The following is a 14423-nucleotide window of genomic DNA, read 5'->3' as shown; positions in this document are numbered from 1 at the left end:
TAATGTGGTTAGTTCAGCTACTGGTAAAATTCCTTTTACGTTGTGGCATGGTTGGAAACCTGACCTCAGTTATTTGCATACATTTGGTACTCCTGCATGGGTACATATTAATGCCTCATTAAGAAAGAAGGGAGAACATAGAGCGAGACAGTTAATCTTTGTTGGCTATGAATCAAATCATAAGTCTTTCCATTTCTGGGAGAAAGGAACCAAGAATGTATATTGTAGTTCAAGTGCTATTTTCCAAGAACAGTCAGGTTGGGATAGGTTAGAAAATGCTGTGTGCATTCCTCCACCAGATTTAACTGAGGAGATTCCAATAGAGAAGAGAATTTTTTTTTTTTTTTTGCCCAAGATGGCGACGGTCGCAACTTAAGCTTCGGGCGCTCTTCGAGGGCCCCAAAGGAATTTGCTCCGGGAAGCCCTAGGTATGTTGAGGCGATTCTGGGGGTGGGGGAGCTAAAAACAGCTGCTACGTGCTGTCTTCGGTGGCACTGAGCCCCCCCCCTTTGCATTAGCGGCGTTTTAACATCTGCCGTCTGCCGATCTGCCGGCCTCACGATGGCGCTGAGCGCAGCTATACTGTGAATCCTGGATGTCTGCCTTGCTTCTTTTCATCTGCTGCTGGCTGAGCTGATTTCATGCTGTTGCTGGCCGAGGCGACTTTGGGATTGGGGGTTTTTCAAAACAGCTGCTGGGCGCTGCTTTTCGTAGCGCTGAGCCCCCCCCTCCGGAATAGCGGCTTGTTGATTCAATCGAGCGGCGCTGAGAACTGAGAACTGCCTGCCGAACTGCTGAGCTCTATTATGGCGCTGAGCGCTGCTTCGCTGTGAAACTCGGGACGTCTGCCTGTTTTTTATCTGCTTGCGGATTGAGGCGACTTTAGGGATTGGGGGATCTTTGAAACGGCTCCTGGACGCTACTTTTCATGACGCTGAGCCCCCCCCCCCGAACTAGCGGCCTGTTGATCTGAATGAGCAGCGCTGACAATCTCTGCTGACCTGTTGAGCTCTGTTATGGCGTCAATCACCTCTACGCAGCCCAGGACGCCTCACCTGCCTTCTTTCCTCTGCCTGTTCGCCGTGGATACCCTCTGCTTGTCGGAGGGGCAGCGGCGACGACCCCACCGGATGGAGATCCTTCTTACGACCATCTGCTGACCGACACCGTTCTTTGGTGGCGAGGAGCCTCCTTTTCCTCTCGGATGGTGGTTGCAGATTGTGGGCCTGGTCATCGGCCCCGGCGGACATGTTAGTGAATTCCAGGACCCAACATGACTGCTGGGATCACTTCTTTCTGCCGTTGAAGGATGGCTTGGACTGGTGGATGGACATTGGGGAGAGAATGTTTTGTTCTCCCCCCCCCAGACTGGCGGTGCGGGCTGGCGTTGTGAGGATTGACAGAGGCCTGGCCTGCCTGTTTCTTACTTCTTTTGTTGACAGGCAGGCATTACGGCTAGCTCCATACCTGATGGGAACTAAGATCCCCCTATGGATAATCCAGTGTGGACGGGACCGAACCGTGGTGGGAGGACGGTTCTGGACTGGTCAGCGACCTACTCTCTGGTGTGGGAGACCAGTTGGGGTGGGCCTGGCTTAGGACTCCCCTTTTCTCTCTCTGTTCCAGCTAGACTCCTCAGCCGGAGTGAGAGGACGGCTGAGGTTGTCCCTTGGAACTCCATCTCGGGTGAGAGCCGAGATGGCTTTGCAGATTGAGAGATATGCCCACTGGACCTGTTCTTTTTCCATCTTCGTACCATCAATGAACAATCCTTTGGCCATATTTTCAACATCGGCCCCAAGAGACTAACTGAGTGCTATATGATTCATCGTTATTCCGAAGCGGACTTGTATGCCCTTAGGGCGGTTCCTGCCTCATGGGCGCGACCTGTCGCCTGTTTTCATACTCCCCTTAATGACGGGCCCAAGCCTTGGGACTCCGAGAGGTGGTTGGGCTTGGATAGGGGCCTCGAGTTAAGACGCGCTAAGAGGCCCCTGATCAGATTTTTAGCCGGTTATTTTAGGAGGTTAGGGAGGGGGAGGGAGGGGGGGATGGGGAGGGAACTTGTAACCGGCACTCAGTCTGGTCCTGTTAGAGGTCCTGGTGGGACGGGGTTGGGGGAGGTGGCTGCTGGCGCTGGGAATGTGGGGGTGGGGTATCGAATCCCCACGGCGATAGGGTATGGCAGCAGGTGTTTGCGAGGAGGGTCATATCAACATCTGGGATCGCGCCCCCGCTATCTTCGAGCGGTGGCGCGCTCCGACCCTCCGGTTAGCACCCTCTTACCCGGGGATGAGGGTGATCAGGCCCCTGAGCTCAGGCTGGTCTATTTTAACGCTAGATCCATAGTTAATAAAGCTCCCCTCATCCGTGATCGGATTGAGGAGGAATGTGCGGATCTAGCGTGCATCACGGAAACTTGGCTGGGCTCGGAGGGAGGGGTGCCTCTCACCGAGTTATGCCCGCCGGGTTTCCGGGTGCTGCACCAGCCACGGGCTCAGGGCAGGGGTGGTGGGGTGGCAGTGGTTATTCGGGAGACATTGTGTCCCCGGGAGGCCACCATTGTCCAGATGGCCGGGAGTGAGACCCTCCTCTTGAGGTGTGGTCCTCGGGTTCAGTTGGGCTTGTTGCTTACATACCTGGCGCCCAGCTGTGTGGCAACAGCCCTGCCCGAGCTGCTCGACACCCTCTCAGGGTTGGCGGTGGAGTTCCCCAGGCTCGTAGTCCTGGGTGACTTCAACCTGCCATCACTGGGAGGGTCGTCGGAGTTAGCTCGGGAGTTCATGGCTTCCATGACAGCCATGGGCCTGACCCAGGTTATTGAGGGCCCGACTCATGAGGGGGGTCACACTCTTGACCTGGTGTTTCTGTCTGGACAGTGGTTGGATGATCTGGGAGGGGGTTCTCCGTCCATCACCCCTCTGTCATGGTCAGACCATTACCTCCTGAGGCTAGTTTTCCGTCATGCCATCCCCCGCCGCTGGGCGGCGGAGCCGACCAGGTGGTTCCGCCCCAGGCGCCTAATGGACCCAGATCGGTTCCAGAGGGCGCTTGGGCCTATACCTATCACCCTTACCCACAGCCCAGTCGATGCCCTGGTGGAGGCCTGGGAAACGGCAGCCACCAGGGCACTCGACTGCGTTGTACCCATGCGACCTCTGACCCGACGCAGATCCCGTTGGGCCCCATGGTTCTCTGTGGAGCTCCGGGAGATGAAGCGTCGGAGACGAGGTCTAGAGAGCGGTTGGAGATCCAGCCGATCCGAATCCGACCGATTGCAGTTAAGAACCTTCATAAGGTCTTATCTTGCGGCGATAAGGACGGCGAAGTCTAACTACTTTGCCGCCCTTATCGCGTCCGCAGATAATCGCCCGGCCGCCCTGTTTAGGGTGACTCGCTCCCTCCTTAACCAGGAGGTGAGGGAGGATCCCTTGCAGGGACGAGCCGAGGAGTTTAGTCATCATCTGACGGACAAAATCGCTCGGATCCGGACCGGCTTGGACTCTGACTGGGCAGAGTCTGATGTGGAGGAATCAGGCGGTCTTGAGCACGTTATCTGGACTGAGTTCGACCCTGTTTCCCCTGATGATGTGGACAGGATCATGGGGAGACTGAGCTCCACCACCTGTTTGTTGGATCCGTGCCCCTCCTGGCTAGCTTATGCGGCTCGGGAGGGAACACGAGGCTGGTTCCATGCAGTAATAACTGCTTCTTTGAAGGAGGGTGTCTTCCCTGCCGCCTTGAAGGAGGCGGTGGTGAGACCCCTCCTCAAGAAGCCTGCTTTGGACCCGGCTGTTTTAAACAACTATCGTCCAGTCTCCAACCTTCGCTTCCTGGCGAAGGTTGTTGAGAGTGTGGTGGCGCATCAGCTCCCTCTGTTCCTGGAGGAAACTGATTATCTGGACCCGTACCAATCGGGCTTCAGGCCCGGACACAGCACGGAGACGGCATTGGTCGCGCTGGTGAATGATCTCTGGAGGGCTAGGGACAGGGGTTGCTCCTCTGTCCTGGTCCTATTAGATCTCTCAGCGGCCTTCGATACCATCGACCATGGTATCCTGCTGCGGCGTCTCAGGGGGTTGGGAGTGGGAGGCACCGTCCTACGGTGGTTCTCCTCCTACCTCCAGGGCCGCTCGCAGTCAGTGTTGACAGGAGGGCAGAGATCCGCCCCGAGGTCTCTCATTTGTGGAGTCCCTCAGGGGTCGGTTCTCTCGCCCCTCCTGTTCAACATCTACATGAAGCCGCTGGGCGAGATCATTCGTGGTTTTGGGGTGGGGTATCACCAGTACGCTGATGATACCCAACTTTTTCTTTCCACCCCGAACCAACCCAGTGATGCCCTCTCCGTGATGTCCCGGTGCCTGGAGGCGGTTCAGGTCTGGATGGGGAGAAACAGGCTTCGTCTCAATCCCGCCAAGACTGAGTGGCTGTGCATATCGGCGTCTCGGGTTAACCAAGTTATTCCACCTTTAACGATGGGGGGTGAGGTGTTACCCCCCGTTGATAGGGCTCGCAACTTGGGCGTCCTCCTGGATTCACGGCTCAATTTTGAAGATCACATAGGAGCCGTGACCAGGGGGGCTTTTGCACAGGTTCGCCTGGTGCGCCAGTTGCGTCCCTATCTGGACCGAGACGCCCTACGCACAGTCACTCATGCGCTTGTGACCTCCCGTTTGGACTACTGTAACGCTCTCTACATGGGGCTGCCCTTGAAGACCACTCGGAGGCTTCAACTGGTGCAGAATGCGGCCGCGCGAGTTGTAATGGGGGTTTCCCGATACTCCCATGTAACACCTCTACTCCGCGAGCTGCATTGGCTTCCGGTTGCCCTCCGGGTGAAATTCAAGGTGCTGGTTATCACCTATAAAGCCCTACATGGCCTGGGTCCGGGTTATTTGAGGGAACACCTGCTGCCGGCATCAAACGCCCTTCGCCCAGTGCGCTCTCACAGGGAGGGTCTGCTCAGGGTTCCGCCGGTGAGAGATTGCCGGCGGGTGACACCCAGGGATAGGGCCTTCTCAGTGGGAGCGCCTGCCCTCTGGAACCAGCTGCCGGTAGAGTTGAGGACTGCTCCCGACCTCCGATCATTCCGCCGGGGCCTGAAGACCTGGCTCTTTGAGCTCTCGGGCCCAGGCTGAGGAGAAAATTTTAACTGGGGTTTTAATGTACAGGGTGAATTTAATGCTTTTTAATTGGTTTTAACTTTTGTATGTTTTGATTTTTAATTCCCTGTAAACCGCCCTGAGTCCTCAGGGAAAGGGCGGTATACAAATGCAAATATTAAATTAAATTAAATTAAAATCTGCCGTTAATATTAAACAAGAGTCATTGTTAGGGGAGGCTGGGGAGGAGGAGAGAAAGGTGATTGTACCCACAAGCCCCGTTCTGCCCAGAAGGTCTACTAGAGAGAGACGACCACCAGAACGTTATGAGGCAGGGTTGATCTGTCACGTAGATGTGGAGCCTTCTACTTTTGAAGAGATAGAAATGTATCCTGAGGAGGAAAGAGAGAAATGGAATGTAGCTATAGGTAAAGAGCTTAAGTCTTTACAAGATCTAGGTGTTTACCAAGAAGTAAAGATTCCTCAAAATGAAAGTCTACTAGGATGTAAATGGGTTTTCAAAATAAAGGAAAGCTCTGAGGGAGCAGCTATTTACAAAGCACGATTAGTAGCACAGGGGTTTGCACAGAGGAATTGTGACTATGATGAAGTTTTTTCACCAACGCTAAGAGCTTCTACTCTTAGAGCAGCGTTGGTGTGGGCAGCTATTAAGGATTATACTGTAACTCATATTGATATTGAAACAGCTTATTTACATGCTGATTTAAGTCATGATATCTATGTAAGAATTCCACCTGGAGTAACTGTAAAGCAACAAGGTTATTATTGGAAACTAAGAAAGAGTTTGTATGGATTGAAACAGGCTGGATATGAGTGGAATAAGTGTTTGGTAAAAGAATTAAATACACTGGGATTTAAAGCAAGTAATGCAGATCCTTGTTTGTTTGTTAGAAAGCAAAATAATAATCTAACATTGTTGTTACTGTTTACAGATGATATTGCTATTATAGCAAAAGATAACAAGGAAACTGAAAGAATTGTTTCAGATTTGAGAGGCAAATTTAGAATTAGAAACCTAGGGGCTATTAGCCATTATCTAGGACTGGATATTGCCAAGACAAATAAGGGATTTAAACTAACTCAAGCAAAGAAAATCAATCGTTTGTTGAAACGTTACAATATGGAAAATTGTAAACCTGCCAAGACTCCTGTGTCTCAGGGTTTTGAGAGTTCAGCAGATAATAGCAAACCGTTTGATAAAAACATATAAAGGTAAAAGGTAAAGGTTCCCCTGCACATGCGTGCTAGTCGTTTCCGACTCTAGGGGCTGGTGCTCATCTCCGTTTCAAAGCCGAAGAGCCAGCGCTTGTCTGAGGACGTCTCCGTGGTCAATAATGGCCGGCATGACTAGACGCCGTTACCTTCCCACTGTAGTGGTCCCTATTTTTCTACTTGCATTTTTACGTGCTTTCGAACTGCTAGGTTGGCAGAAGCTGGGATGAGTAACAGGTGCTCACTCTGTTACGGGGCACTCGGGATTCGACCTGCCAAACTGCCGACCTTCTGATCCACAAGCTCAGCGTCCTAACCCACTGAGCCACCGCATCCCTTTAAAAAAAACATATACCAATCATTAATTGGGAGTTTGATGTACCTGTGTAACTGGTCAAGACCTGATATAGCTTTTACTGTAAATCACCTGGCAAGATATTGCGAAAATCCAACAGTAAAATGCTGGCAAGGTGCTAAAAGAGTTTTACAGTATTTAAAGCACACCATACATTATTATTTGTATTTAGAGCCAACAAGGGAAATGCAACGGAAAGCGTTTGCAGATGCCAGCTTTGCATCTGACACTGTAACCAGAAAGTCCACTTCAGGTCTGGTTATATTATTGGGAAACGCTTTGATAGGATGGAAATCAAACAGACAGAAACATATTAGCTTGTCTACAACTGAATCTGAATTCTCCTGTCTATCGTTATTGTGCACTGAGCTACTGGTTTGGAAACAGTTAATGTCTGATATGGGGTTGGAATGTAAGAAACCAATAACTGTGCTTGAAGACAATCAAGCAGCTATTAAGTTGGCAACAAGCGCTGCAGTAAAGACTAGATCTAAACACACAGATCTACGTTATCTCAATGTCAGACGATGCATTAAAGATAATTTAATAAAATTGGAATATTGTGCTACAGAAGATAATATTGCTGACCAGTTTACTAAGGCACAGATTGCTGTAAAACATAAAACTGTATGTAATGAATATAATTTAAGATTGTAAAAGTGTAAAAGTGTATGTCACCCAAAAGGGGAGATTGTTAGGAATTAACGTCCTAACCTGGTTTGGGTGAAATACATATAATATGGTTGTGTACCTTTAAGAAGAGAAATGGCCTAAGGGTGTGACTAATTCTATGCAGCATAAATGAATTTCAGATGTTAGACTTACTCTCTTTCTAGTGTTTTTTCTCTGACTGACTTGTTGCTGTGTGTATTGATATTTGACTTTTAACTGGTAAGGATTTTTTGACTTTGACTTTGTTTACTCCTGAACTGTTATTCAACGGTGATTCTTCATTACTGACCTTGGATTGAAAACTGGACTATATTTAATTGTGTTTTTGTTTTGTGTTATATTGTCTGAGTAAAAATATAGTTATGATACAACTCAAGTTAGTTTGCCTTATACTGTTTGCTTCTTAAAGGTCCCAGTACACTTTCCTTTGTGCATTGCAAGCTTTGTATAAGGCATTCTTCACATTCTAATTTTGTTTTGATTTAACATCTGCAAGAAAAAAAAACCAGGTTCAGAGAGCCCCAAGGACTTCACAATCAGGACATTGAATCCTGAAGCTAAATCAGCGTAAAGCTGTTACTGAGGACAACGTGCAGGGTTTATCTTGGAGAGATGATTACGATAATCTCCTCATGTATTTCAATCAAACAGAATGGAGCTGAAAGGGACCTTGGAGGTCTTCTAGTCCAACCCCCTACTATACAGTTTGAGACATGGCTGTCCAGTCTCTTCTTGAAAACCTCCAGCAATGAAGCATTCACAACTTCTGAAGGCAAGTTGTTCCAGTTAACACTGGTTAATTGTTCTCCCCGTTAGGAAGTTTCTCCTTAATTCCAGGTTGCTTCTCTCCTTGATTAGTTTGCATCCGTTGTTTCTTGTTTTGCTTTCTGGTGCTTTGGGAAAGAAGTTGACTCTCTCTTCTTTGTGGCAGCCCCTCAAACACTGGAATACTGCTATTTCTTCTTTTCTTTAGACTAGCCAAATGCAATTCCTGCAATTTCTTCATATCTTTTACCTCCAGGCCTTTAATCACCTTAGTTGCTCTTCTCTGCACTTTCTCCAAAGTCTCAACATCTTTTTTGTAATGTGGTTGTCACGGTTCCGACAGATAAAACTCTTCAAAAGAACTTCGAGGCATTGTTTACCTTAAAGAATCTTTTATTCAAGAAACAAAGTATCAGCACTACATAGTTAAAGCCAAAAACTGAATTCCCTGACCCTGGGCAAAAAGTAGCTAAGCACAATTCCCTCCTCCAATTAACAGTCATAAATCACATTCCCCAATTAGCTTCAAGTGTGGGCTTCCTCCCCAGCTGCCCTGCCCGCAAAATCTTTATCAACTCTGGGTGCAATAACCTTGGATTCCCATGGCTGAGTTATTATTGTTATGACTAGTTGGACTCTCATCCATAGTCCCCTCCCAGGATCAACTAACTCTAAGAGCAAAAGAGTAAAATGGATGCAATTCCATCTGTTGTCAAAGCGAGAACATCCAATCTTAGTAGCGTTGACATCGGTAACCAATCTGGATGCAGTATTCCAGTGGAGAAGAGTACCTAATATGGAAACAGAGAGAAGGTTAGAGGGGACTTTGGTGTGACCACTGGAGGGGGAATTCCCACTGTTTGTCTGCATGAGCCCTCTCTTAATAATGCAGGTTAAGTGGCAGTTCAGTTGGGCATTGATGGTACCATTTTTCTATTCTGATTTCTGGCTCAACTCATCCTCTTCTTCGCTGCCCTCCGACTCGCTCCGCATATCCTTATCCGCCTGCAAGAGAGATACAGATATGTTGCCTCCTTTTAATCCTGCATGGCTAGAATCTGTTGGAGGATGGGGAAAGAGGCAGAAAATTTGAGGGGAGGGGGGCATAGAACTAGTCTTTTTCACTGGGGATGCATGACTTTTATATAACCTGAGGGCCACACCAGGTTTTATGTGCCATGCAAGCAAACCCATCACTTTTTGAAGAAGGGGTTTCATAGGTTTTAAAGGGTCATGGGTGGGGGCTTTAACCCACTGCAAAGCTAAGATATTGAAAATATTATAGGCTTTCTGGCTTGTGCAGGGGATTAGACTAGAAGACCTTGAAGGTCCCTTCCAGCTATATTGTGATTGAAGAAACAATAGATGGAAATGAACCAAGGAGAGAAGCAACTTGGAATTAGGGAGAAATTTCCTAACAGGGAGGACAATTAAGCAGTGGAACAGCTTGCCACCAGAGGTGCTTCATCACTGGAGGTTTGTAAGAAAAGACTGGACAGCCACTTGTCTCAAATTGAATGAGGTCCCCGGCTTGAGTAGGGGGCTGAACGAAAAGACTTTGAAGGTCCCTTCCAGCTGTATTCTGATTGATTGACCTTCCAAATTGCACAGTCATCCCCTCTCCTTGTACTCCGGGCTTGAGGGATACCGTTTGAATCCCACTAGTTCACAGCTGGTCTCTGGATTGTATATTTTGAGACCCATTTTACTGTGTATGATGAAATGAAAGGTGGATGTCCCTCTATAACAGCTTGTAAAAACGGATCTGCAATTCTGATTCTGCAGCATGGTTCATCTTTCCGGTGACTCCCCATTTATTTCTTCAAAGTTCAAATGCACTTGCTTGGGTGTTGCAGAGGGAAGAGGAAGAGGATCCTTCATTCTGGTTTTCCTTTATGAACCTATTTTGTGTTTCTGCAAAGTTTCCTGTTCTTTCAACCACCCACCTCCAAGATCACCCTTATGTGTATATGCTGTTGTTTGGATCTTAAAAGTACAGGTAAGTTTTGACCTGTGACCATAATGGAGCCAATTGCAGTCATAAGTGATGATAGTCATTATATGAAGCGCCCTTGGTTAACGACCCCCGCCTCTGCTCTCCCTGATGTGGTCCTTAAATGATTGCATGGGTCGTTAAGCAGACTGCAGGGTGCCTCATGAATAACAGAATAACAGAGTTGGAAGGGGTCTTGGAGGTCGTCTAGTCCAACACCCTGCTCAAGCAGGAATAGCTATACCATTTTTTTTTTAAATTTTTAATTCCATTTATATCCCGCCCTTCTCCGAAGACTCAGGGCGGCTTACAAGCTTAGCAGTAGCCTTCATTCCATGTATATGCCTGCTTGTTAGGGCTTTCACACACACCCCAAGCAGCATTATTACAAAGTCAGCTTAATTGCCCCCAACAATCTGGGTCCTCAGACCAATAGTTGTCCAGTCTCTTCTTAAAAACTTCCAGCATTTATAACTTATGGAGGCAGGTTGTTATAATAATAATAATAATAATAATAATAATAATAATAATAATAATAATAATAATAATAATAATAATAATAATAATAATAATAATAATAATAACAACAACAACAACAACAACAACAACAACAACAACAACAAGAAGAAGAAGAAGAAGAAGAAGAAGAAGAAGAAGAAGAAGAAGAAGAAGAAGAAGAAGAAGAAGAAGAAGAAGAAGAGGAAGAAGAAGTTGGAAGGGACCTTGGAGGTCATCTAGTCCAACCCCCTGCTCAGGCAAGAAACCCTATACCATTTCAGGCAAATGGCTGTCCAGTCTCTTCTTAAAAACCTCCAGTGTTGGAGCATTCACCACTTCTGGAGGCAGGTTGTTCCACTGGTTAATTGTTCTGACTGTCAGGAAGTTTCTCCTTAGTTCTAGGTTGCTTCTCTCCTTGACTAGTTTCCATCCATTGCTTCTTGTCCTGCTTTCAGGTGTTTTGGAGAATAGCTTGACTCCCTCTTCTTTGGGACAGCCCCTGAGATACTGGAACACTGCTATCATGTCACCCCTTAATCCTTCTCTTCGTTAAACTAGACATCCCCAATTCCAGCAACCGTTCCCTATATGTTTTAGCCTCCAGTCCCCCAATCATCTTTGTTGCTTTTCTCTGTACCCTTTCTAGAGTCTCGACATCTTTTTTACATCGTGGTGACCAAAACTGGATGCAGTATTCCAGGTGTGGCCTTACCAAGGCATTGTAAAGTGGTATTAGTACTTCACGTGATCTTGATTCTATTCCTCTGTTAATGCAGCCTAGCACTCTGTTGGCTTTTTTGTCAGCTGCAGCACACTGCGGGCTCATATTGAAGTGATTGTCCGAGATCCCTCTCACAGTTACTACTGTTGAGGAAGGTACCCCCTATATACTATACCTGTGCCTTTGATTTTTCCTGCCTAAATGTAGAAGCTTACTTTTTTCACCATTGAATTTCATTTTGTTATATAGTGCCCAGTGTTCGAGTCTGTCCAGATCCTCCTATATTTTAAGCCTATCTTCTGGAGTATTGGCTATTCCTGCCAGCTTGGTGTCGTCTGCAAATTTGATGAGTTCCCCATCTATCCCCTCATCCAAATCATTGATGAAGATGTTGAAGAGCACTGGGCCCAGAGCAGAGCCCTGGGGCACCCCACTACACACTTCCTTCCATGTAGATGCAGTTCCATTGAGGACCACACGCTGAGTACGGCCTGTCAGCCAGCTACGAATCCACCTGGTGGTAATGCTATCTAACCCACATTTTTCTATCTTATCAAGTAGTGGCTTGTGATCTACTTTATCAAATGCCTTACTGAAGTCCAAGTAAATTATATCTACAGCGTTCCTCTGGTCCACAAATTTTGTCACTTGGTCAAAGAATGTAATAAAATTTGTCTGGCATGATCTGTTTTTGACAAACCCATGTTGACTTTTAGTGATGACTTTGTTTGCATCAAGGTGTTCGCTGATTTGTTGTTTGATTATCTTTTCCAGAATCTTCCCAGGTATTGAGGTCAGGCTGATAGGTCTGTAGTTTCCTGGATCTATTTTTTTCCCTTTTTTGAAGATGGGAACTACATCAGCTCTCTTCCAGTCCTCTGGTAGTTCCCCAGTGCTCCAGGATCTTTGAAAAATATAGTTCAGTGGTTCTGAGATCACGTCTGCCAGTTCCTTGAGAACCTTGGGGTGTAATCCATCTGGTCCTGGTGATTTGAACTCCTCTAGGCTGGACAGGTGCTCACTTACCATTTTCTTGCCTATCTTAACTTGCGTTTCTATTCTGTTTTTTATGGCACTGGTTTTGGTAGGTTGGACTGTTTTTTCCCTTTGTGTAAAGATAGATGCAAAAAACGAGTTAAATAGTTCTGCTTTCTCCCTATTGCTTGTCACCTTCTTGCCACTTACCCCCACTAATGGACCAATCATTTCCTTAACTTTTTTCTTATTTTTTATATGTTGAAAGAAGCATTTTTTGTTTTTTGTTTTACTTTCGTCGTAAGCCTTAGTTCATTTTGAGCCTTAGCTTTCCTCACTCCATCTTTGCAGGCACGGGCTGTTTGCTGATATTCTGCCTTAGTTATGTGCCCCTCTTTCCACTTCTTATACTTGTCCTTTTTATCTTTCAATTTATCAGAGAGTTCTTTATGCAGCCATGCTGGTTTCTTTTGAGAGCTGTTATTTTTCTTCTTTGTTGGTATTGTACTAGACTGGGCCTTTATTAACTTTTCAAAATTTCCCAAGCTTCTTGAGTTGTTTTCCCCTTTAGGATTCTCATCCATGGAATTCTTCCCATGGTCTCTCTAAGTTTATTGAAATTAGCTCTTTTAAAGTCAAAGACTCTAGTTTGGCTGTATTCTATTGCTTGTGCTTCCAGAATGTTGAATTCCAATATCGCATGATCACTTCCCCCCAAGGTTCCTGTGGCTTCGACATTTTCTATCATTTCATCTCTGTTAGTGAGAATTAAATCCAATATGGCTGATTTCCTAGTTCCCTTCTCTACCTTTTGGGAGAGAAAGCTGTCTGCTAGGTTTGTCAGGAATCTGTTTGATCTTCCATTTGGTGCAGAGTTTGTCTCCCAGTTGATATCAGGGTTAATAATTAATTCTTCTAACTGTCAGGAAGTTTCTCCTTAGTTCTGGGTTGCTTCAATCCTTGATTAGTTTCCATCTGTTGCTTTTTATCCCGCCTTTGCAGCAGCCTCTGAGATATTGGAAGACAGTTATCACATCACCCCTAGTCCTTGGGAACTTTCCCCATCCCTAGATACCCTATGCTCTGCATCCCACCCCTCAAAATCCCTCACTGACAATGGAGCAGGAGAAAAGGGATTCAAACTTCCTCTTCTCAGGGGTTGACACAAAGAAGAGGGAGTCAACCTATTCTCAGAAGCACCTGAAGGCAGGACAAGAAGTAATGGATGGAAACTAATCAAGGAGAAAAGCAACCTAGAACTAAGGAGAAAATTCCTGACAGTGACAGCAATTAACCAGTGGAACAACCTGCCTCCAGAAGTTGTGGGTGCTCCAAAACTGGAAGTTTTTAAGAAGAGATTGGACAACCATTTGTCTGAAATGCCTGAGCAGGGAGTTGGACTAGAAGACCTCTAAGGTCCCTTCCAACTCTGTCATTCTATTCTATTCCATTCTAAATTATGGGTGGTGTTGTCCTAATCTGACAGACTTATTTTAAAGAAAGAGAAAGATACAACAAAACAATTCAGAGAAAGTAGGGACGTGTTTTGAGTTTGAAATCTTTAATTCTAATTCTAAATTCTGGTTTTGACCCTCCTCACCAACATGTACCTCCAGCTCACATCTCCCCGAATGCTCAATTTCTACCCTTACCGCTCCATGGATCAGGAACTGATAAAGAATGCGGATGACCAGGTAGGACCAAAAAACCTGAAGGAGCTGCATGATCATCAGGAGAGCATTGAAGACGTAGTAGCCGAAAAAAGGCTGGTAGAGTTCCATGAAATAGAAATATGTGTTGTGGACAATCCTTGGGGGAGGGGCAAGGAGGACGGCAAAAAAAAAAGAAGGAAAGGGTTATCCACTCAATATTTTTTTAAGGCTGGGATAATTAATCCAGTAATGAAGTCAGGTTATTGACTAGGGCTTCAAAAATGTTGTTCTCTGTCATGTGCTGAGTCCCACCTAGTAGCTGGGGACAAATCTTTTGTTGTTTGGTTTGGTTTGATGATGTTTGAACTTAGAGGGCAACCATCCTCCCACCCTCTCTCATTCTAAGCACTACAAAGAATCCAGCCTAATCCATGACGCATGTTCATCTGAAGCAAAA

Source organism: Vipera berus, assembly GCF_964194415.1.
Source record: "Vipera berus genome assembly, chromosome: 1".
NCBI classification, from domain to species: Eukaryota; Metazoa; Chordata; class Lepidosauria; order Squamata; family Viperidae; genus Vipera; species Vipera berus.
Note: the sequence above shows the minus strand (reverse complement) of the source record.